This window comes from Lynx canadensis, chromosome A3 (assembly GCF_007474595.2).
Source record: "Lynx canadensis isolate LIC74 chromosome A3, mLynCan4.pri.v2, whole genome shotgun sequence".
Taxonomy (NCBI): Eukaryota; Metazoa; Chordata; class Mammalia; order Carnivora; family Felidae; genus Lynx; species Lynx canadensis.
Window position 1 is genome coordinate 65,750,320 of NC_044305.1, and position 25,708 is coordinate 65,776,027.

Genomic DNA, 25,708 nt, shown 5'->3' on the forward strand with positions numbered 1-25,708 from the left:
CTTGTTGACACTGCAGATGTTGGTTAATTTTAGATTCTAAAAGAACAAAAGAACAGAAGCACTAACCAAGCAAATTAGCCTCTCTTTAGCTTTTTCTTCGAAATCTCCTATTATACAAATACCAAACTAAAAATGGCAGGCTAAATATTATAGAAAATTACATCATTTGAACCATTGAAATTCTGTATATCCAAGCCCTTTTGCAGAACACAAATTATTCCCTCCAAAGCACATTGCCAATGAATTTAATGTTATAAGATAAATTACGGCTATTTCTTTGAGGACCAAGTAAAAGAATTTTAATCTTAAGCTTTAACGTTAAAAAACACAATGTCAGTGAAATGCATAAGTCAAAGAAGAGTCACAGAAAGATATGAAATCCATTTTAGTAGTTGTAGTCTCTCTCAAACTGATCGAAAACTAAACTAAGCTCAGCCAGCCTTGGGCTCTGATTTTGAAGACCATATTTACAAGTGGGAATTTCTCTGTAGAACAGGTGTAACAGACGTGCACATGACAACTGCTTTCACAGCTCCATTCGTTTGGGAAGACCTGTCCTCATGGGCCTCGTGTGTACCATCTGTAAGACATCTCTTTGCACCCTGTCAAATCCGATGTCCTCCTTACACATGCAGAAGCAAGAGGTGTCTTCATAAATTGTATACGGATGGCATCTGTCATTCTTTTTGTTTGCATACAATCAACTAACAAAAAAATATTTTGGAACAAGCTGAACATTTTGTGTTGTGAAATCTCACTTATTTAGTTATTTTTATGTATTACATATAAATATATATGTATTTATTATGGAAGCAATGAAACAAAAAATGTTTCCTATCAGAACATATCCATTAGATTACCTGAAGCAATTGAAAAATGGTCCTGTGACTATTCTGAGCCTAGATTTTTTTTTAATTGAAGTATAGTTGATACACAATGTTATATTAGTTTCAGGTGTGCAACACAGTGATTTGACAAGTTTATACATTATGCTGTGCTCCCCACAAGTGTAGCTACCATCTGTCACCATACACCGCTATTACTATACATTGACTACATTCCCTATGCTGAGCCTAGGTTTTCAATAACATTTTTCCAGAAAACTGCTCACTGAGTTTTAGCACCTCAAGATACTGACAGAATACAGTCTAATCAGAAATAATTTTCAAACAGAGACCATAAATGTTTTACCTATAAAATGCATGTTCCTCTAAAAGAGGCAAAATGTTTCAAACTATATTCTAATAATTTGGCCAATACTATGTGATATGATATTTCAAAGTGTGCTGTGATGTGGACTGGAAATATTAAAAGCAAATCCAAAGAGTAGATTTTATAACACTGCTTATTATGGATACAGTCTAGGCTGATTATTTTAGTATTAAGTATACTATTAATCGCCTCCCTGTCCTGCCCATATGCTACCTCTTTTAGCACAGAAGGCCTAATAAGACAGGTGCAACTTGATTCCGTGTTACATAGTTCTCTCAAACTGGAACAAACATTAACCACCCCCCCCCCCGCAAGTATTTTTCCCATGTGAAGAACTTGGGATTACTTCAGATGATTATAGACCTGAACCAAAAATGGATTCAAACAACTTCATTCATTGCTGAACTGAACTGAAATTGACCCCCCAAATAAATTGGCTTAATTCCCTATAAAAGCAGTATGAATCAGGTTGCCATCTGTTCCCTTCCTTCTTTAACTTCACCAGTGGGCTGGGTTTAAGCACAGAACTGGAGGAGTCCTTGGGGGAAGGGGAGGAGGACTCTGGCTTGGTATTTAGAAGGGTATGCTGCAACGGTAGAGTCACTCCAAGTGCGAGATTCTCAGGAATCTGAGAATTAGCTGGGGAAATCATGTAATCTGTCAAACCATGGAAACAACAGGAGTTTAATTTGCCTAATTTTGTTAGAAGATATTGCATCAACTAAAAATCCTTTGCATGCCAAAGATGAAAAATGTAATCCAAACTAACTTAATTTAAAAGGTAAATTTATTGGTTCACGTAACTGAATAATTTAGAGGTTCTGGTTCAGGTGAAGCTTGCTCTAAGGTTCAAACAGGGTGACCTAGGACTTCATTTCTCTCTCTCCATTTCTCAATTCAGCATATTCAATATTGGCTTCATTCTTGGGCAAGGTGTCTCTTCATGTAGCCAATATGGATGCAAGTCTAGTAAGTCTAGAATGGATTACTGTGGTCAGAGGAATAGGATATACTAGATGACCTAGACTAAGGTCATATGTTACACTTCTGAAGCAGGGGGGTGGAGACATCATTCTTTTCCCCAAGCCCAGGGACTAAGAGTAAGGGAGGACCATAGTCCCCAGAACAAAATGAGAGGGTGGTTAGTTGAATGGATGTTCTGTACAGATACTCAGGGATCAGATGCACAAATAATGTCAGCAAGTATTATTTTTCACTTAAGAAGGAATTCTGCTGATACAAAAGGAACAAAAATATGAATGAGATTTACTATTATTTACAGATGATACAATTGTCTTCCTGGAAAACTCAACGCCAACCAAAATCCAAACAGAAGTTTTTAAAAGTTGACAACTGTCATAACTTTCTTATGGAAGAATAAATGTGAAAAGAAGAAAAAAGAAGGAGGAGGAGGAAAGGAAGAAGAAGAGGCTACAGCAGTGGCAGGATGGGGAGGGAGGAATAGTTCTGATTACATCTAAAAGAGAGACCCCACATCTTACCAGCTAAGGGGAAAAAGTAATGGCCAAAAGGAAGACTGTAGAATTTTTATGTGAGACATTTTAAAAATGTAAGATAATTTCAACTAGAGCTGGAGCTAGGTGCTCTTCACAGAGACTAGACAGTTCTACAATTTGTAGGTTTTGTCATTCCTAAGGGAAAGAGCTTTAGAGTTAAGAAAAGCTTTCTGGATGGCTATTTGCTGTAACTTGTCAACTTCATGGTTTATTTTTAACACTCTCTCTCATGCTATATTATACAAAAACAAAACACCTCCACATACATGGAACCAAACTAAAGAGAAGCACTACGTGGAAAGATAATTTTATTTTCTAATAATGATAGTAATACGGTAGTCTAATTTCTTCAGATATATATATGGGTTGTTTTTTTTAAGGCCCACATCACTTGTGCATATTTCGGCATCTATATATGTTCTCCCAAAGATTTCAGGTAGATTAAGTGCCCTAGGATTTTTCCATCCTGGTCCCATATACCTGGAATATAATAAATAAGAAAAAAGTCTTGGGGGGGTATTATAAAAATAGCATACTTACTTTAGATGGCCTAGTTATAAAGCACATTTACCAAAGCCTATATGTTTCACCAAGACCTTAAACCTATTTTCCAAAAGCAACTATGGAAAAATGAAGAGTTACTAAGAGAAATGAAAAGAGATGGTAGGGGAGCCTGGGTGGCTCAGTCAGTTAAGCGTCCAACATCAGCTCAGGTCATGATCTCATGGTTCATGAGTTCGAGCCTGTATCAGGATCTGTGCTTTCAGCTCAGACCCTGGAGCCTGCTTCAGATTCTGTCTCCCTCTCTTTCTGCCCCTCCCTGCTCACTCTCTCTCTCTGTCACAAAAATAAAGATTAATTTAAAAAGAAAAGAAAAGAAAAAGATGCCAATAAAAAATGGCCAAGGAGTATTTGGCCCTAAAGCTGGGGTAGCACTAAGAGCTGGTTGAAGCAGGGTACATCTTGCAAGTTCTCAACTCCAAACCTATCATCCCCATCTGAGACCTCATTCTACAGATGCTTCTGTGTATTGAATTAAGAAAATTCACCTGGGTGGCCCAGTCAGTTAGGCATCTGACTTCAGCTCAAGTCATGATCTCACAGTTTGTGTGTTCGAACCCCACATGGGGCTCTGTGCTGACAGCCTAGAGTCTGGAGCCTGCTTTGGAGTCTGGGTCTCTATCTTTCTCTCTGCCCCTCCCTTGCTCGCACTCTCTGTCTCAAAAATAAACATTAAAAATTTAAGAAAACTCAAGCATTTTCTAGAGCTTGCAATTCACTAACTGGAGCACAAGCCAACCAAATTTTAGTCTTTTTTCTTCTTTTTTAAAATATCATGCCAACTATTGTTGGTTGTAGGAGAGGCCGATTACATATTTTTTAAATTCCTTATTGGGAAAAATACAAAGATACAATTTACAGGCTGAAGAATGAGGAACTACTCTTGATGGAATGTGAGAATTAATGCCTGGAAAGCTGAGGTTCTAATTTGGCAACCCAGTCACACTATCTCAGAACATTCTTTTAGAACATTTTATTAAAGTATTTGTAAGACTCCTGAGGATTTATCCTAAGGCTATACCTGTAGACATATGTGCCGGGTTATCCATTATAGCACTGTTTGTAATATATAGCAAAGATTGGGCACAGCCCAAGGATTCATCAATAGGGGAATAGTTAAATCAACTATGACAGATCTTGCAGTGTAATGCCATGCAGCTGTTTAAAAGAATGAGGAAGCTCTCCTAGTACTGATAGGAACGATCTCCAAGATACATTGTTAGAGGGAAAAACAAGATCCAGATCAGAGGATAAAGTAGGCCACCTCTTGTGTAAGAAGCAGGAAGAGAAGAAATGTAAGAATTGCTTGTATCTGCATGAAGAAACACTAGACGGATACGTAGAAAAATCAGGATAGTCATCTGTACCTACCAGGGTGGGTGGGGGTAGCGAACTGGGGGCACGCAGGAAAAGAGAAGACTATTCATTACATACCTTCTTCTTTGGATTTTTGAAATGTGAATGTGTCAGTTGGTCAAACAGAAGTTATTAAATAAATACCAAAATGAAAACAAGCTTGAGAAAAGTCATTCGGGAGTCATACGGTCATTTCATAAAAGCTGAAGTTGCAATTAAAATCAAAACAAAACCAAACAAAACATCCTGAATCTATCCTCAACCAAGGGCATACTGTTGGTAGGTTTGAGTAGGGGGCTGCACAGCAGAAGCCTAGACCGTATGGACTCTCATACTTGTTAGCTAAACATCTTGCCTCTCGGCCCAATCTTTAGCATCCTTACTCTTTTTCTGTATCTCTTTCCTCTCCTCTTAAAAGAAGTAACAAATCAGAGATCCTGGAAGATGCTGCGGACAGCTATTATACTTCATTCATAAAGAGCTCAGCTAAACTGGAGTAAGGATTACTGCACATATTCACAAGTGTTGAGAAAGTCCCCTGGTAATTTTCCCAAGAAGACAGGACTCCTGGCTCACTTGGCTAGACTGGGGTAGGGCAGTCCTTCTTGATGCTTTCATAACCTCTCCATGGCTCTGTAATTGTGCTTAAAACCTCCTACAGAAGTCCTCCTGGGGTGGGAGGCAGTCCTCTCCACTAGACTGTGAGCTTTTTGAGGCCAAGGACTTTGTCTTATTCACTGAGCTTTGTATTCTCAGAGCCTAGCACGGAGTCTCCACAGGTGCCCTGTGGACTCAGTAAACTGAGCTTTCATCCACCTAATGGCTTGGCTTAGATTATACTCCTGAACCATCTTTAATGTTTTTCCCCCAATTGAAATCCATCAGTTAAATCCATCAGTAAGATTTGTCAGTCCTACTGCCAAACATACTCCCAAACCTACTACTCTTTACCATCCTTAGCACTACCACCCTAATCCAGACCACCAACAACTCTGCTCTGGACTAAAACAATTTGTCTACCTTCTAATCTGCTCTCCTACCACCCCCAGAATGTATTCTCCATTCACAGTTAGGGTTATCTTTTAAAAACTAAATCACATCACATCACACTCCTACTTACAACCCTTCAGTGGTTTCCTATCACAATTAGAATAAAAATTTAACTCTTTACCTGACCTTCCAAGCCCTACATGATCTGGCCCCTGTCTGCTTCTTTGACTTAGCCTCCTACCACTGCCCCTCACTTCCTCTACTCCACACAGGCCGCCTTTTATCCTTTCATCTACTTTGCTCCTGCCTCAGGGCCTCTGTGCTCTTCCCTTCACCTGGAAGGCTATTTCCCCTTCTTTTTGTATGGCTGCCTCCTTGTCATCACTGACACTCTACACCACTTTCTCAGAGAGGCCTTCTCTGACCATTCCAGTTACATCAGCTGCACCCTCAATGCTCTTCTATTTGTGGCACCTTTAACTGTATAGATTAACATCTTACTTGTTGGTTTGTGCTTATTGTCCCCACTATAATGTAAGTTCTGCGAAGTTTCTTATTTTCCATCTATAACAAGGGCTTAGAACAGGGTTGGGCACATAATGGCTCTTAAAAGTTTCTGTTAAATAAATGAAGGCATTTAACATTAATCGTGGATACAATATTTATTTCATTTCCTTAGAGACCTTTTAATGAGCTTTTATTTAATTGAAAAAGCAATGAACAATTATAAAAAGAAATAAGGATGTCCTGATTGGCTTTGGAAGAAACACTGTAGAAAGTAGAATTGATAGTTAATTGAGAGAATATGATCCTACCAAAAATGATAAATTATCATAAACCAATCTAGGCAACGAGAAGGCCATGCACTGTGTCAGGTGGATGACCAGATGTTGGTTTGGTATTCAAGAAGTACAAAACCCATGAGAAGATACAGCTTTGTAATTTTAATATCTATTATCTGATTACTGCAAATCGTGTTCACATTTATGATGATTTGATTACAAGAGTCCTATGAAGTAGGATATTATTCTAGTTGTTATTACCATTTCACAGATAAAATCATTGAGGCCCAGAGAAGTTATGTCATTTGCTTTGCATAACACAGCAAGCAATGAATGAGATTTTTAAGTCAGACTCAGATCTTCTGACTCAGCTCTCTTCTATTTCACCACTCGGTCTATTCAGTGTGATAAATGCATGTGCAACATGGTATGGGAGGTCAAGTGTAAAAGAGAGAGACTATTTTTATCTGGAGCGGTCTGGGAAGGTTTCATGAAGAAAAGTCATATAAATGGGGCTCTGAAAGCTAAGCTGGAGTTTTCAGGTGGAGGAGGAGGAGGCACGTTTCAGAATCATATCTGATGAAAAGCACAGTGGAATGAAAATGTGGCAAAGAGCAGAGAAGTCCAGATGGGGAAGCTGGACCATATTGTTAAAGATTTTCAGTGCCATTTTTATGCAGTTGGGCAGTCCCTGAAAGCAAAGGATTGAAACAGTCAGATCTGGGTTTTCAAAACAAAATTAAAGTGGCAGATTGGTGGATGAATTGGAGCATGAACAAATAAGTTAGGAGTTTTTTGGTGATCGCGCAAGCAGGGTAAGTATCTGAATGAGGATACTGGAAATGCAAAGGACTGATTTAAAAATGTGTGAGTAAGACTCACTCCTGGGGAGGTGTAAGAGAGGGAGGAGTAAAGATTATTTTTAAAAATTTCTAGCTTATGTGACTTGGTAGATGATTATCTCAACCAAATTGAAAAATACAGAAAAATGATTTCAGAAGGGAATTGGAGATGGGGTTTTCTTGTAGCAAAAATAAGCACTGTCTGCTTTATCTTTCAGTCATGTTTGGTTTGAGGTGCCTGTTTGCAACATCCAGGTAGATATGTCAAAGGTAGCTAAAAATATGGGCCTAGACTTAGAAAGCAAGATTGAAGCTGGAGATCTAAACTTTAGAGTCATCAAAATGCAAACTGTATTAAAATTCCTATGGAAAAGGGGCAAGAAAGAACTTCTAGGGATGATGGAAATGTTCTATTTCATGATTATGGTAGTGGTTACAAGGGCATACAGGTCTCAAAGATTTTATTGAAATCTTCAATCCCTTAAAAAAAAAAAACAGCACTAAATATAAAGGCAAACTGCCTTGTACAACACACTGGCTGTTCCAGAAGCCAGTACTAGATATGTCAATTTATGGGCCATTTCGGAGTTCTCCATTCAAATCCATATTCCCTACCTAAAATACCCTCCTCTCTCATCAGCCCACCCTTGTACGACCGGGGTTGACTTCCGCATTTGGAGTAGGTGAGACAATAAAAATACTTGAAGAATACAATATGACATTGCTGAACAAGAAATCTCTCCTTATTGATTGATCTTAGACTTATGGCCAATTTGGCTTCTTCATTTGGCACCATTCCCTCAGCATCACTTCTGAATTGTCCTTAAAGTGCTCAACTTAAAATCTACTTTGTACAAAAAAAAAAAAATTTTTTTAATTTGGTAGAAAGAGGTGAAATCTGACACCTATATTCATCTACCAGTGTGGACACATCCACCATGAGTATATAATCACCAAATCTGTATATTTCTGTTGGAATCACAGTTCTGTTATTTACTAAGTCTTTGATACCTTGATGAAAATGAGGATAACGAAATCCACTTTGCAGGGTGGAAGGAATTAAGTCAGAGAGCACATCTGAAAGTGCCCAGTTTGGTACTGAGTAGGTGCTCAACAGAAGGCAGATGTCTTGTTAAGCCTAACTATACTTTCTGAATTAGACCATATCATAAATTTTCTGAAAGTAGAAACAGTTTTCTGCTCTTTATATCCCACCCTAATATATCCTCAGTAGACATTGTGGGATAATGTTTAGGAAGCTAGCAGGTCAAGGATAAAGTTGTAAAAGATTTACACAATAAATCATAGATGAGACCATTCTGGGTAGATGGGGAAAAAAAGAAATTGATTCAGAGGTGGTGGCAAAGGTCCTTCACATTTCCTCTTTCCATTCATTTAAATTTTTATCTTGCCAAAAAGAGGGGACGGAAGGTCTCATCTTGACGAGTGGAGCTGCAAGACCGGTGCCAATACACCTGGTCTTGATTCATGCCAGCTGGGAGAGGAGCTTGGCTTCTCAGTGTTTTACTACTGTGGTTTCCTGGGCTGGGCAGCTGGGTGCCTAATAATGATAAAAACCATAATAATACTTCGTAATTACGCACTGCCCTTTGCCAGAACTTGGATTTAATTACAATGACTATGACGGAACTGGCAACATCTCGCTCCCTGTTGGGGTGCAATACCCAAGGGCCTGGAAATACAAAGTGAAGTGGCAACTGCAACCTTCTCCTGCAGGGCCTATCCTGGCAATTTACCCAGAATGCTCTAGGTTTAAAGCTCATCATCAGAAACAAAGAGTACTTTTGAATTGTCCACATATACTTGGCACTATGAAGTAAAATAGTGTTTATGAAGCAACTACTGCCACTCACAGGGCACAGCATCATGGAAGCCCAGGCCCGGAAGGGACCAAAGGAGGTGATCTCATTCATCACCCCACCCTGCCATGACATACCACTGCCAGTACACTCTAACAGCTAAGTTCACTGACCTTCCCATTCTGATTTGGGCTGGAGATGCTTTTGTGGCAACCTGATTCGGGTGTCCGGGAACTTCCCATTTAACACTCATTTTGTGAGCACCTATTCTGAGCCAACACACTGTGGAGGCATGAAGATGTATAAGGTATGATCCCTGCCCTCAAAGTAGCTTATCTTCTAGTTGAGGGGTTCAGGCAGCTATAATATAGAGGGAAGTCATGACAGATGAAGGGGAATGAAATTAAACTCCAGATGAAAGTATCAGGGCCATTCCCTCTTCGAGAATAAAAAGAAAGGATAAGATATGGGGTGTGGGTGGGGAGGACTTGAGGTGAAGAGATACACAATAATTTAGGAAGTTCTTACAGGTTTCCCTATTGGTTTTTGTTGTTGTTGTTTGTTTTGTTTTTTGTTTTTTATCTTTATAGCACTTATCACCCCCTGAATACTCTTGTTCATTTATTAGTTTACTCGTATACTGTTTGTCTCACCCCATTCAGGAACCTTGCACTTTGGTTCACCGCTGTATCCTGGGTATCTCAAACAATGCCTGGAACATGGCAAAGTGCTCAGTAAATATTGGCCTAATGAATAAGTGACCCAGGTGAGGCAGTGGATTCCCTCTAGAAATAGAGGAAAGGGCATCCAGTAAGTGTAATCAACATGACAAAGTTAGAATGGGTAGGGAGGGTATTTACAGCAGTGAGGGAGTAACATGGAGGATTACTCCCAGGTTCCTGGTTCTGGACTTGGGTGAGTGGTGATGACATTATCAAAGAAGATAAGGAGCCGAGGAGAAGCAGCAAATTTTGCGGACTTATGAGCATATCTGAGGTCTGAGTTAGACAGGTCATAATGAGGTTCAGGTGGAGATGTCCAAAAACACTTAGACAAACAGATCTGGACCTCATTAAAGGTACACTCAGCCATCAAAAATGGTTAGGTCATCTAGTGTGCAGTAGAATGACTTGGTACCTACTGAGGAGAGGACTGGGGATCAGCTCTTGGGACTCTCTTAAAGAGCCAACAGATAACAGATTTAGTAAGGTTAACAATCTGAGTGTTTAAGGTCTCAAGGAAACTGGGATGAGGGGTGCATTGGGGAGCAGAAAAAGCTTAAAGAGGGATGTACTTCGTAGAGTTTCCTGCAATGGAGATCAAATAAGAATGAAAAAGTGACCCTTGAACTTGGCATATGGATGTCACCGATAGCCTTAAGAGGAGCACTTTCAAGTGGACTAGCGGGGAATTTAATTTAGCCTGTACTTGAAGCATGAATTGAACAGGGACTCATGGGCAAATTGTTTTGTTTTGTTTTTGTTTAAGTTCGGAGGCGTTTGAACATGATCATGGTTATGTTCAACAGAGAAGTGTTTAGTAAATTTGTGAATGACGACACGGTTTCTAAAACGCCAGATGTAGAGTCCTGCTGGCGTCACAATGCCTCAACTATGCTTCTACCCTTTCAGCCATTTCTAGGGCGGGGGCCCATCCATGTAAAGTGCAGGCAAAAAGTGGAGGGCCATCACCCCTCCACCAGTTCTGGGAGTCATGCTTGTGACAGAGGGGAGCAGGTATGGGACTACTTGAATCAAATGAAGTGCCCAGTTTTCCGTGGATCTTGGAATTTAGTAACTGGGTGGCTCCATGCTGGAGGGAGACAGGGAGACTCATTCACATTTTCCGACCCGGCACTCACGGCCTCCATTCATCATTTTTCCTTTCCTTTTCCCTAACAGAGTTTAAGCCAGGGACAAAGCTTTCTTCCCTCTCCCAACTCAGGTTGACCTTCCGCCCCCGAGCCCACCGTTGGCCCTTCTCCGACCACGTGACTCTTCGCAGCCCCCGTGACTCGCCGCCTCCGACCCCTCCCCTCGGGCTGCAGCCCTCTTTACCCCGCCTCTCAAGCCCATGTGACCGCTTCTTTCCTACCTGACTGGCTCCTTCCTTTCCCCCGGGCCGGACCGGCCGCCTTCTCAGCTGCCCGACTCCAAAATGGCAGCCGCGCACAGCCCGCACCGGAACGGCTGGACCTCCCTGACTCCCCGGCCGCCCCCCTCTCGCTCCCTGCCTCCCTCCTTCGGCCTTCACCTACACGCCTCCGGATTGGCCGCTAGAAATCCCGCCCCTCCAGAGCCCCGCCTGCTATTGGTCACGGTAGGCTGCCCTTCAAAGAGGCGTGCCCCGCCGACCCCCGCCCCGGGAGGTATTTTCCATTCCGGTGGGGGTTGGGGGGAGGGGGGGGGAGGGGAAAAGGGTGAAGGGGGGAGGCGGCCAGGGAAGGGGGTGGGGGCCTGGCGGGGGCATCCGGCTGAGCTGGGGTCCCCGCGCTCCCTCCTGAGGAAGCGAGACTGCGCTCGATCCTGCAGTCGCAGGAGACGGGACGGGACTGGCGGGCGAGCAGGCGGACTTGCCTTCTCGGTGACTGCGCCGTCCGGGCCCGTCCGCCTGGCCGCAGGTGCCCCTGAATGAGGCCGCTCCGCGCGCCCCGACCGGTGAGTGTCCCCGCGGCCCGCGCCTGGCCCGGCCAGCCCCCGCTCCCCGGCCCCCGCGCCAGCGTTAGCGGCCGCCTGCCGGTTCCCCGGTGCCCGCGCCCGGCACAGTCCGCCTCCGGCCGGCGCCTCCACACCGGGGCAGAGGCAGCGCCGGCCCTCGGGCCGGGAGGAGGACGGCGGGCGGGGGACCGCGAGTCCGGGCCGCGAGCCCTGTGCAGACCGCGCCATGCGTAGTGGGGCTTGTGCTTAGTAGGCTCTCGAAGCGTTTCTGAGGAATTGTTTTTCTGGTTGGAGGGATGTTGGGTGCCTAAGGGGAAGGGGGTCGTCCAGGGCTAGTTGGAGGGCGCTAGCGATCGGGGTCGTGAGAGGCCACAGAGACTAGGGGGGCAGTTACGCGCTCTGTGGGGAACGGGCCACCGGCTAAGTCACTTGGGCTCCAAGGCTCCGATCCGGGGGGTCTTCAAGGTCAACGAGAAGCGGTCCACTGGGAGATGAGAGAGAGAGCTGGGGAGCTTAGATGGGGGAAGTGACTGGAGCACCTCCGGGGGTTTAACCCGAGGTGGAAAGGGGTGCGCAGGCGGCTGCTGGAAGACCCTTCAACTACTTGGACTCCTACGATCGTTTGGTGCTGAGATTTGGGCATTCAAATAGCTGAAGCGAACTGACTTTCTGGAGAGGGAGTTGCATTTAAAGAAGGATGCTACGAAGCAGTTTAAGTACACATGTCGGTTTGTTTCCGAACTTTGAAAGGCTGGGGGATTGGATTCGTGAGGTGATTTTTGACATTTTACTTTGGCATTCCAACCTAGAGGAGGCTTGCTCCTGGAACTTGCCAGTTATCCTTCATGTACAAAATGTATGTATGTGTTTGATGTTTTACCAGTTACTAGCTTTGCTGGAAATGCCTATAAGTGTACCTTGAAATTCTTGTAGCTGCCTCTACATCTGCTGAAAATCCTTTCTTCAGGTCTCTCATTCTACAGCGGTGGCTTACTTCTTCCTGACTTAACATTTAGAGTAGACTGTACTGTTAGAATTTGCTACTGACTTTATTCCAGAAGATAATATGGAATTTGCTACTGACTTTATTCCAGAAGATAATATTAAGTAATTCAATTCGCACGCTTTCTTTCCCTGGCTTTTAATTGTTTCTTTACAAGGTCATCTTTAAGTATTGTACTGGAAAGATACTGGTAAGCTAGCAGCTCTAGAAAGCAGTACTGAAATCAGGTTGAGCTGACAGTTGGAATATTAATGTCAGATCCTTAGTTTAATTTTTATAACCTTGTATTTGCATAACACTCTTGAGAATGGGTAAGGAACACAGAAAATGCATACCAGGATTAGGCAGTGGCAGTCCACAGAATCCACCTCTGGCACCCCTTTGAGGTTCTTCATGTCACTGAGAAGAGGAAGCTAAGAATTGCATAGCTAGATCATTAATCTTTTAAATATTTTCTCAATCATATGTATGTTATCTTACTAATTCCTCACAATTTAAAAAAGGAAAGCTTTTTGTTTTTTTTAGGAAGTACTTAAACATATTTGAGAAAATTTGTTGGTGATACGTTGCCTGTAATGTAATTCATCAGAGAAAAATGTTCTGCAAAAAAGTATTAATATTTTCATTTGGCACCTTTTTAGTTCTTCAATAACTGATGGATAATTACAAATTTTCCCCCTATTGTCCTTGAATTTTACTATTTGTCCTTAGGGAGAATGTACTGGCACACCAAACAGTAGCCTAAAATATTGAAACCTAACACCTTTTAGCATTATAATAGCTTCTACATTATTCACCTTGAGACTCATCTATGGAAAACTAGTGGTCCGGAAGGCTTTCCCTTATCACTTTAGTTGAGAATGGGCTGTTTTCTCTTTTTGTAGAACTAAGGAAAAATAATGTTTAATGCCTGCAGTGTAATGATAACTAAGTAGAATGGGAATGGGAAGCTTGGAGAAAAGATATATGTACAGGAGTCACATTTCTTTTAGAGCTGGAAGAGTAGACCGTGGAGGTGATTATTTTACAGATCAGGAAACCAAGGCCCAGAGCGGTGAAAGGGACTAGATGACTAGTTAGTGACAGAGCCAGGATGGGTGGGCAGGTCTCTGGACTCTCGTCCAGGGTTTTTCTATATTATCACATTCACGTTGTTTATTTCTAAAGAGTTGTAGTGCCAGTTATAAACGGTGTTTGGATTATTTGTGATGTTGTTCTCTGTTAAGGATGGGGAAGTTTGAGTTGACTACTTTTATACATGAAATGATGTAAAACTGGATGAGCTTTTATTGAAAAGTTTTAAACAATATGCTGCATTGTTAGTGGAAGTGCTGATATTTCTCTCTTGTTGGAAAGAGACAAATCATCATGTCATCTAGATTAAAATATTAGATGGACTTTTTAGAGCAGGTTAGTGTTCTGTCGTTTTTATTCTAAAAATAAATTGCTTACAAGATTTTCAGAATTCAAAAGGCTCCTGTATCTTAAAAGTAAATTATATGAAAATTATTCTCAGGAAGTGTGGGGGTTATGTTAAAACGGATCTTGGTACCTTTAAAAATAAGAGCAGTAAGGGGCGCCTGGGTGGCGCAGTCGGTTAAGTGTCTGACTTCAGCCAGGTCACGATCTCGCGGTCTGTGAGTTCGAGCCCCGCGTCAGGCTCTGGGCTGATGGCTCGGAGCCTGGAGCCTGTTTCCGATTCTGTGTCTCCCTCTCTCTCTGCCCCTCCCCCGTTCATGCTCTGTCTCTCTCTGTCCCAGAAATAAATAAACGTTGAAAAAAAAAATTAAAAAAAAAAAAATAAGAGCAGTAATAGAATTACATGATGATCATGAACACATAACTTCGATCATAGTTGTAATAGAGACAGACTGGCTTTGTATCTCAGTCACTTAATAACATTATGATCTCTGGGCAAGTGATTTAACCACTGTGTACCTAGGTTTCCTCATCTGTAAAGTGAGGGTAATGAAAGTACCTACCTCTTAGGATCGTGGTGAGGATTAAACGTCTTTCTTTCTAGGGCACCTGGGTGGCTCAGTCAGTTGAGCATTGGACTTCGGTTCAGGTCCTGATCTCACAGTTCGCGTTTTCAAGCCCCGCATGGGAGTCACTGCTATCAGTGCCAAGTCCATTTAGGATCCTGTGTCCCCACCTCTCTCTACCCCTCCCTTGCTCATGCTCTCTCTCTCAAAACTCAAAATAAATATTTAAAAAAATACACTAAAAAAAGTGTTGGGAGGCACACTGTAAGAGACTCTTCAATGCGGAGAACACACTGAGGATTGATAGGGGCTGTGGGGTGGGGAAAATGGGTGATAGGCGTTGAAGAGGGCACTTCCTGGGATGAGCCCTGGGTGTTTTATGTAAGTGAGGAATCATGGGAATCTACTCTTGAAGCCAAGACTACACTGTGTGTTAGCTAAGTTGACAATAAATAAAAAGAAAAGTGCTAACAAGAAAAAAATAATAAAAAATAAATAAAAAGTGTTTCTTTCCTTAGCACACAGTAAAGGTACAAAGGGTACGGATAATAGACACCATTCTTTATGGTTCATTAGGTGTATACAGGCACTTGTATGCCCATTTGTTTCGTTGCTATTAATGAAGTCACTTTGAGACTACAAAAAATTCCTAGATTAATACATGATCACATAATTGTCTTAAGGGGCGCTTAGTGCAAATGATGCCCTCATGTTTGTTTTCTCTGTCTTCTGCTCGTCTTGGACCTTTAATTAGGTATGCAGATCAAGTTGGAATGTGCATTTATCTAAATGTCATTTGGAGACCCTTGTTGCAGTGACATTATTCTAGAATCAAAATGCCAATAACTGATTTGTAGGTATTCTAGTGAAAATGTAGTGAGTTCCAAAGGCTAACTGGGTACGCTTAAGTGAGGAAACTTATAGGATCTATTATTAATTGCAATCGCTTTCGGTCAGTGAAGCTGATGACTTCATTTATAATGCTGTTGGGTTTTAGTGATAAAATTTGTGTAATTCCAATTTTATAGCATTTTGTTCTTTTTACTTTGCTGTAACCCTGGTCTAATTAGTGTCATGAACATGTGGTTTAGCAAATGTTTTTTTAATATGATGGTGGTGGGCTTCTTCTGTCTGTTCTTTGGTTCTGCCCTGCCAGGTTCTTCTGTTGCTTTTATAGCAGCTTTTCTTCCGCTTATAGTCCCCTTAACTTTAGTTTTCATGCTTCTTTGCCTCCTGTCAGAAACATGTAAATTCCTCCTGTCTGTCGCACACGGGCTCACTTTTTTTATGCCTCTTTTTAAACATTAACTTCAATTATTTAAAAAAATGTATATCACGTAATGTTTTTAATTGCCCTTATTTGTAGAGTCTCATTGAATTCAGTGCATTTTACAGTTTACAGATTAAAATCAGAAACAAGTGTAGCACAAAAGCATTTTTATTATGTTAGTAGTAGATTCATGCTATTTTGTTTCAGCTCTCAGGCATTCTGTTGGTACGTACTTCAGGTGATAAATACATGGGTCATCCCTTTAGTTGGAAGTAATGCATTACATGGAGCCATCAAAAGCTTCCAAGATCACATTTTGAGAGTGACCAGCTCCTACTAATCTTTTTTTGATTAACTATTAGATTATGCAATTATAATTTATTGGATATTTTTGGAATCATGAAATGCTTTTAGGAATTTTGTAGAACTTAGACATGCAGATCTTTTCTTTAGATCTATTACATAATCTAATTATATGAACAAAATATTTAAATGTGGTTTCAAAAGATATTAGAAATACCATGTTTTAATAAAATATAACCGATAGTTGCTCAATTTTTCATTAAGTTGCCGTTTTCTTTATATGTTTAAAAATAATTATGGCATTGTGAGTTGCCTATTATTCATATTTAAAATTCATAGACACAAGGACTGAATAGTTATGGACCACTCAAACTACTTTCTTAGCTTCAGTGTAGTTGTTAGAGAATGACTGAGGGAAAATATGAATCATTTGCTTTACTCAACTTAATAAATTTCTTTTTCTGAATTAGCCAAGTATCTTATTTTAGGGAGAAATGGCAAAAGGCTTTTGAATCTGGTTAGAGCAGAAGTAATCTTGAAGGGTAACTAGCAGGACTGTTGATTCATGTTAATGTTGGGTAAGTTTACATCTGAATTTAACTGAGAATTAGTTACCTGCCTTTATTGGACATGTAGGTGAAAAATTGTAAGGAATGACTTGAGACAGACCATAATCATAATGACAGTTATTGCTAAGTACGGTAGAGTAAGAATATATTTCCACAGTTTCCCTAATGATAGTCCATAAGCATTTTACTTATGTGATGTTTAGCACCAAAAGTAAATTTGCCTTTGCTTTGATGAGATGTCATACAATAATCTTTTATCAAAGCTGATAAGAAGAAGCAGTGAGGAAGATAATTTGAAAAAATATTTTTGAAATTGTGCGTCTGCTCTGGGATTGTCTTCAAATCATGACTTCCTTATTTTATTTGAATTCTCCTGTAACAGGAATAATATCCAGTCTTTCTATTCTGGGCAAGATTCTTCAGTTAGAGTGGTAATCAAGTATTGATATACTGTATTTCAAGCAATTAAAAAGGATAGATGCGTACTTAAATAATACATATACTCAAAATGGAACATGGAAGGTAGAATGGTGGAACAGAATTAATTTGGGAACTGAACTTCAAGGCTTCATGTAACCTTGAGATAGGGGAGTTAAGAATTGGAGGTTGGATAGAGAAAAATGTGGAGGAAAATGAGGATTTTATAGAAGTTTAGCCCTAACATAGGTCCTGGGTTCTGCAGATTAGCATGTCTTTGTATTAGGAAAACTGGTGACATATCTCAAAGCTGGAGAATAAACTTATTAGACATTAAATAAAAACGTTGGGAGAAGTCCAAGTATTTTTTTAAGGGTTAAAATATGCATGTAGCCAAAGGGGAGCTTACTTATCTAATTATTTAGTCTTTGACTTTGGTTATTAACATGAGAACAGTAGTCCAGCCTCATTGCCCTTCAAGTGATCAGTGCTGGGACCAATTTTATTTAACATTTTAATAAATTATTTAAAAGACAGACTGGCAGTGCAAATTGCCAGATTTGCAGTTGACTCTGTGTGTGTTCCAGGTAGTTGAAAGCCAGGCAAACACGGAGAAGCTACAGGAACATCCTTTGATGAGTTTCCATGCAGCAGAGAACAAAATAATGCATTTAGGAGGAGATACTCCAAATGGTATTTACAGGACCTGAATTGTGACCCAGGAAGGGGATCCAGAAGTCATGGAGATAACTTCTTTGAAGGCATTTATTGTTGTTGCTGCTGGGCCACAAAGTCCTGGAACATGTTGAGGGCTGTTGGGCATAATTCTGAAAACAAAAATGATGTACATGAAAATAATTATGAAAGAGATTACTGATTTCTGACTCTTTAGTGTGTTCCAGGCTAAGTGATTTGCTGTCATTTTTTTCATTGTATTCTCTTAATTCTGAAATGTAAGTGGCATTATCCAGTTTTATCAAAAAAGGAAATTTGACTTAAGGAGGTTAAGTGACTTTCCCAAGTCACCCAGTGTGTAGTAGAGTTGGGACAAAGGTCCTCATCTCTTGATTGTTAATCCTAAATGTTTCCCAAGATATTAAGAGGTATCTTTTAAAATTTATAATAGTTTAATTTAGGGTTTATGAAATGCTGTTTTACTCCTTTGCTCTGGCAGCTTTGGATGTCATTACCAGGAGAGACCATATCTATGTATTTTGAGAGGATTTGGAGACATTCCTCAAATTCCTGATTTTTTTTTATTTTATTTTTTATTTTTTAAAATTTACATCCAAATTAGTTAGCATATCAAATTCCTGATTTTTAAGGAAAGGTAAGGTAAGGGATAGTTTGGTGTACAGATTTACTCTAGAAATTGGAAAATCAGCACAGGCCATGCATTAAATGTTTCTCCTCTTCACTATAAAATGTTGGATCATTAATGGGCATTAATAAGGAAAATCTTGTTTGGTGGAAAAGACATTAGAGTAAGAGTCCAGATACCTGGATTTTTCTAGTGGTGTGAAATAGTGGTGTGAAAAACATTAGGATAGCATTGAAATAGTGGTAATGTTCTTGCTCTGGGAGTAGGGGAAGACTTGAGATGGGTCCTGAGAGATGAGCAGGTGAAGAGGAGTTGTGGAATTCTAGGCAGAAGGAATAGCAATATGTTAGATGAATAACTGAACTTTTTTGAACGGATTTCCTCAAACTTGAGTTAAATTATAAGAAAGTATCTTAAATTTTACTTAGATGGGCAGCATCTGCTACATATTGTTAACCTTAGAACTAAAACTGACAGTTATTTTACTGGCAAAAAATGGGTTACCTGGAAATAACAGAATTGCAATCCAGGACGAGCAAGCTATGGCAAAACTACAAGCAAGTCTGGAAAACAAAAAAGAAGACCTCTTTTTTATGGAGAAAGGAGAAAGTGGGAAAGCTGCTATAAACAAAAAGTTCATTGGAGTAAACTAGGAGTTGGCAGTATGGTGGCCTCTCATTGGTTGAGTTGTGACAGTCTCTCATTGGCTGGGCTGTTGCCCCTCTTGCTGGGATAGTAAAGTAGTAGCTAAAGGAGTACAGACTTGAAAGGTCCTCTGTCTTCTTTTTGGGTCTGCAATTGAAGTGAGTGGTAGGTGTGTGAGCTCCCCCTGCTGGCCCCTGACTCCATTCTAAGTGAGGTTTCCTTGTTTCCTTTTAATTTTCACAGTATAACTCCCCCTCCCCCACCCCCCACATCCTTGATATTTGTTGATTTTGGAAAAAAAAATGAAGTTGCAAGAATCAAATGAGTAAGTATATGTGAAAATACTTCATAAAATTTTAGGTTCTCTACCAATTAAGAGTGATAGAGGAATACTAATGTTCTTGTGAAGAGTGGACAGACAGCGTGCTGTGAATACTAAGATAGCAGGGGGAGGATAGTACCAGAGGAGAAACAGCAGAAATGGGAAAGGGAAGTGTTAAAGATGAAGGAAAAGGATAGATGTGAGAAAACTTGAATTATAGTTCTCTTTGTGCCTGTCAATCAAAAGAAAGGTAATAAGTCTGTAACTGAAGACTTTTAACATTAATTTATTGTAAGGAAGAAGCTCAGCAGGTGGTTAAAACATTTTATTCACTTTTCCATTTAGTCTACACTGACCATGTTAATAAGGCTATGAAAATAAGCTAATTGAGAGTTGGCTGTATCTTCTGATTATTTCTTCACTCATTACTTCTGTACAGGTTTAGCTAATGGCTTTAAATAGTATAAGGGTGATCATAAAAATAAAGCAAGCTGGACTGAGTTTCTGTTTATTCTAGATTATTAAAAATGAAAGGGCATAGTGTGCTAAGGAGAAGGGTGAAATTTGATCTGTCAAAATGAGTACAAAAGAAAATTAGGAAATCCAATTAGAATCAAGGTAGAATGGGAACAAATTGTTAATGGTCTTATATACCATACTAGGAGTTTGGATTTTTATTTTGTTTTATAAGTGGGGAAGTGACACAAATAGTTTGCTGTTGTAGAAAACCAGTTGGTTACAGCAGTAATAAAGAGAATAGTTTGGAGGAATAGAGATTGGAGACATTTATTCAACAAGTAATGCATATGGCAGGGTGAGTGAATGGGGCATTCTCTCTGGCCTCTGATAGGTAGATCACAAGCAGGGATGCCATTTAAGGCTCTGCACTAGATCAGGAAAGAGATTATGATGGTCTGAATTAAGGAATTTGTAGTGGGGATAGAAACAAGAGCACTGATTTCACAGATTATATAGGAGTTTAAATCTTCTAGACTTGGTTAGTGTTTGGAAGTGATAGAAACTGAAGATGAGTTTAAGGATCTTGACTTGGAAGTTGAATAATATGTGCAAGTTTGAGAGGGGGTAATACTGGGTTTGCTTTCAGGTAAGTAGTTATACTTTTTTAGGTAAGTAATAACATGACCAAGATACCAGTTGGAAATATAGGTCTAGCTCAGGAGTATGGCCAGGTTTATAGATAGGATTTGGAAGGCAAAAAGTTTATAGAGTTGAAGCTTGTGAAATTAAGTGAATAATAACCATAATTCCTAAATAATAATGTATGCAGAACAAAAAGTAACTGCAAATTTGGTATTTAGTTCAAGAGTGTAGACATTTTTTAGTGTTTACCTTTTGCCTCCCTCAACTCAACCTCCCCCCCACCACCAAATAGCCTTACAAAGAATATGTAGAAATATTTGCTGCCAGAAAGCCAGAAATATTTTAGTGTCCTTGAAACAGTGTGCCGTAGTACACTGGCCATCCCAATACAACACAAGGAATTCGTAACAAATGCACTTTCTTATTCCTCACTGAAACTCTCTTTGGAGTCTTGTTTGCTTCCTTGGGCTGGTGAGGTAGTCTGAACAGATACTGAAGCCTGAAGGCTTTTTTTTTTTTTTTTTTTTTTTTTTTTGCCTTCTTCAAAAAATCTAGTCCAGAGGAGTCCTAATCAACCATCTCTTTGCCTCTCTTTCTCTCCTGCCCCTCTAGCACTATAGAGCTTAAGGTTCTGGCAAATAGAATGCATTCCAAGAGGGAAAAGTAAAAACATCACAAGAGAAAGAACCTTGAAGAGAACTGTAATCTTTTCAATTCTCTTCCAAAGATTCTCCTCTCTAAGCCAGGGGATGGAGTTGGTGAGTCATTAAGAGGAGGTGTCCAAACTCTGTAAAATAAATAGCCCATCTATTAGGAGCAAGATCTTCAAGTGCTGAGGGAATTTGGAAAGAATCTGAGGTGGTTTTGCACTTAGTGGAAAAGATGAGTTTTTGGTTCAGTTTTAAAGGAGGTAGAAAGTCAAGGCTGTACAGGAAACAGTAAGAATAACACTATTAAGAGGTGGGGAAAACTGTACCAAGGAAGTAGAACATTAAGAAAAAAAGCAAAGGAACTCGTCAACAGGATTCCTCATCTAAAATGCATAGTTTAAGTTGGAATTGATGAGAAATTAGGGTAGTTAGAGGACCAAAGACTAAAATTTGGAACTGGAAGTCCTTGAAGCAAGCACATCAGTAGAAAATTCAACGTGAACAGAGGACTATTGTAACCATAATTGTAATTGCAATTAAGCACCTAAGGAAAATGACAACTGTTACATACAATTTATGGTTGTATATGGCACTGGTTAGTTTATAAACTACCTAAATCTCTTATATTTCCCCTTTTTGTTTTCTTATTATGTATGTGCTTCTATAGCAGTGGTTCTCAAACTTTCTTGGGCATAAAATTTATGCAAAGCCCTTCTTTAAAATATAGACTCATCCATGTTACATGGAACAATAGTTCCTTTCAGTTGCTGAATCGCATTCCATTGTATAGATATGCTGTAATTTATCTGTTATTACTGTGGGAAAGAATTATTTCTAGTCTTCAGCTATTAAGACTAAAGCTCCTATGAGCATTCTTGTACAAGCCTTTTGTGACACATATATTCTTTACTTGTGGATGAATGAATACCTAGAAGTCAAAACTGCTGCATTATAGGATGGATGTATGTTTAACATTATGAGAAACTGACAGAACAGTTTCCAAAGTGGGTTTACCATATTATATTCCTACCAACAATGTCTCCTCTTCTTTTCTTTTATGGAAGAGTTTGGGTACAATTGATGTTCTTCCTTAAATGCTTGATAGAATTCACCAATGAAGCTATCTGGGCCTGGAGGTTTTTTTGTTTGTTTATTTGTTAAAGGATTCAGTTTGTAAATGAATAAATATAAGACAATTGAGATTTTGTTTTTCTTTTTATTCCTGTTTTGGTAATTTGTGTCTTGAGGCATTTGTCCATTTCACCTAATTTATCAAATTTATCATCTTGAAAATACACATTTTATGAAAGTGTTTTCTTTTAATGTCAGTAGCATCTGTACTAATGTCCCCTCCTCTTTCATTCCTGATATTAGATGCATTTTCTCCTTTCCTCCCATGATTAGTCAGGCTAGGAGTTATCAATTTTATCAGTCCTTTCAAATAGTCAGCTTTTGGTTTTGTTGATTTTCTGTGGCTTATCTGTTTTCTAAGCTTATGAGTGGAGCTCTTTCATTAATTCCTTATCCCCTCCTTACTTTGGGTTAATTTGTTATACATTTTTTAGCTTTTAAGGTGAAAGCTTAGAGCATTGATCTAAGTTAGGTTGATCATTGCTTTAAATTTTTTTTATGTATTATCAACTTTTAAAGCTATGCATTTTCATTATCATTTCATTAAAAATATTTTCTGTTTTCACTTGTAATTTTTTATTTGACCCATGGTTTGTTTTGAAGAGTGTTGTCAAATAATTTCCAAATGTTTGGGATTTTCCAGTTATTGTATTACTGTTTTCATTTAATGGCATTTTGGTCATAGAACATACCCTTAATAATTTCAGTGGAGGGGCTTTTGGGTGGCTCAGTTGGTTAAGTGTCCAACTCTTGATTTCAGCTCGGCAAGATTTCGTGGTTCACGAGTTCAAGCCCTGCATTGGGCTCTGCGCTGATGGTGTGGAGCCTGCTTGGGATTCTCTCACCCTCTGTCTCTGCTCCTCCCCTGCTATGTCTCTCTCTCTCTCTCTCTCAAAATAAATAAATAAACTTAAAAAATTAAAAAGAAACATTTCAATACATTTAAGCTTTTTGATTGTTTTATGGCCCAACATGTGATGTATCTTGGTTAATGTTCAGTGTGTACTTGAGAAGAATGTATCTTCTGTTGTTGGGTGCCATGTTCCGTAAGTGAGTTAAGTTAGGGTGATCTCTGTATTTTCTCATGTTTTTACCAATTTTCTGTTTACTTGTTCTATCAAGAAAAGAGTTGAAGTTTTCACCTATGGTTTTGGATTTGTCTGTTTCTCCTTTCAGTTCCATCAGATCTGCTTCATGTTTTAAGCACTGTTACGTGTGTTACAGCACATTTAGGATTGTTATGGTTGTTGATGAATTCACCCCTCAGTCATCATGAAATATCCTCTTTATCTCTGGTAACGTCTCTTGTTCTGAAGTCTCTGTGTGTGATACTAAATTTATGAAATTTAGAAATTTATTATATTTCTTTTAATTAATATTTGCATGGTATATATTTTTCCATCCACTTTTAACCTATTTATGTCATTTATATATAAAGTGGGTTTTTGGTACACAACATGTAGTTGAGTCTTGCTTTTTTATTTAGTCTGACAACTTCGTAAGTTTGGTATGTTTAGACTCTGAGTTGGCAAAACTATGGCTGGCAGACCAAATTTGGCCTATTACCTGTTTGTGTAAATGTTTTATCAGGACACAGCTGTGCCCATTCATGTACATATTGTTTATGGCTGCTTTTGTGCTTTGGTGTCAAGGTTAGGTAGTTGGGACGGAGACCATATTGTCCTTGAAGCCTAAAATATTTTCTGGTTCTTTTTGTTTTGTTTTATTTTGTTTTAATTTACTTATCTATTTTGGGGGAGGGGGGAGAGTGGGGGAGGGACAGATAGAAGCAGAGAGAGAATCCCAAGCAGGTTGTGCACTGTCAGCACAGAGCCCCACACGGGGCTCGATCTCACAAGCCATGAGATCATAACCTGAACCGAAGTCAAGAGTCAGACAGACGCTCAACCAACTGAGCCACCCAGGTGCCCCATCTGGTTCTTTACAGAAAAAGTTTGCCAACCACTGGTTTTAGACTATTTACATGGTCTTGGTTTTCTATTTGCTTTTAGATGGGTTCTTTTTAAAAAGTTTTTTTTTGTTGTTTTTTTTAACTTATTTTTGACAGAGAGAGAGAGAGACAGAGCATGAGCAGGGGAGGGGCAGAGAGAGACAGAAACACCGAATCTGAAGCAGGCTCCAGGGTCTGAGCTGTCAGCACAGAGCCTGACACGGGGCTCAAACTCGTGAACTGCGAGATCATGACCTGTGCTGAAGTTGGACACTTAACTGACTGAGCCACCCAGGTGCCCCTTAGATGGGTTCTTTTTAATAACAGTCTGCCCTCCTTGTTGAGATGAGTGCTGGGTGTTGTATGTAAGTGATGAATCACAGGAATCTACCCCAAAACCAAGAGCACACTGTATACACTGTATGTTAGCCAACCTGACAATAATATTAAAAAAATAAAATAAAAATAAATAAAAATAAAAGAATGCTTCCCCCCTCCAAAAAAAATATCAGTCCACCCTCAAATAGTATGCCATTTCATTTATAGTGCAGAAATCTTACATTATGATATACTCCCAATTCCTCTCATTTTGGAGGCTTTTTTGGTCACACATTCTTTTTTCCAGGAATAGAATTTAGTGATTCATCACTTACATATGACACCCAGTGCTCATCCCAACAAGTGTCCTCCTTAATGCCCCTCATCCTTTTAGCCCATCCCCCCACTTAGCACCCCACCAGCAACCCTCAGTTTGTTCTCTGTATTTAAGAGTCTCTTATGGTTTGTTTCCTTCTCTGTTTTTATATTATTTTTGTTTCTCTTCCCTTATGTTCATCTGTTTTGCATCTAAAATTCCACATATGAGTGAAATCGTATTTGTCTTTCTCTATTTCACTTACCATAATACACTCTAGTTCCAACCACGTTGTTGCAAATGGCAAGATTTCACTCTTTTTGATAACCGAGTAGTGTTCCACTATACACCACATCTTCTTTATCCATTCATCAGTCGATGAACATTTGAGCTCTTTCCATATTTTGGTTATTGCCAGTAGTGCTGCTATAAATATTGGGGTGCATGTGCCCCTTCAAATCAGCATATTTGTATCCTTTTGATAAATACCTAGTACGCAATTACTGGGTCATAAGGTAGTTCTATTTTTAATTTTTTGAGGAACCTGCATAGTGTTTTCCAGAGTGGCTGCACCAGTTTGCATTCCCACCACCAGTGCAAAAGAGTTCCTCTTTCTCCGCATCCTCGCCAATATCTGTCCTTGCCTGAGTTGTTAATTTTAGCCATTCT

The 25,708-nt window shown here is 39.6% G+C and overlaps 2 protein-coding genes across 5 annotated transcripts in view; one reads left to right on the top strand and one right to left on the bottom strand.

Annotated features, from left to right (window-relative positions):
* Positions 1-11,249, bottom strand: part of PIGF (phosphatidylinositol glycan anchor biosynthesis class F) — a 106,540-nt gene extending 95,291 nt beyond the window's left edge. Inside the window, exon 1 of the mRNA XM_030310541.1 lies at positions 11,175-11,249. The gene's annotated coding sequence lies outside the window, so the exon portion shown is untranslated. The remainder of the gene's footprint in view (positions 1-11,174) is intronic.
* Positions 11,250-11,307: 58 nt separating this feature from the next.
* The window catches only part of SOCS5 (suppressor of cytokine signaling 5), a 66,168-nt gene continuing 51,767 nt past the window's right edge, over positions 11,308-25,708 (top strand). Inside the window, exon 1 of one of the 4 annotated variants that reach the window (XM_030310534.1) lies at positions 11,308-11,399. The gene's annotated coding sequence lies outside the window, so the exon portion shown is untranslated. Of the gene's footprint in view, positions 11,449-11,530; positions 11,738-12,125; positions 12,594-25,708 lie in introns of those variants that run through there. The other 3 variants (XM_030310535.1, XM_030310533.1, XM_030310537.1) reach the window with 3 other exon arrangements.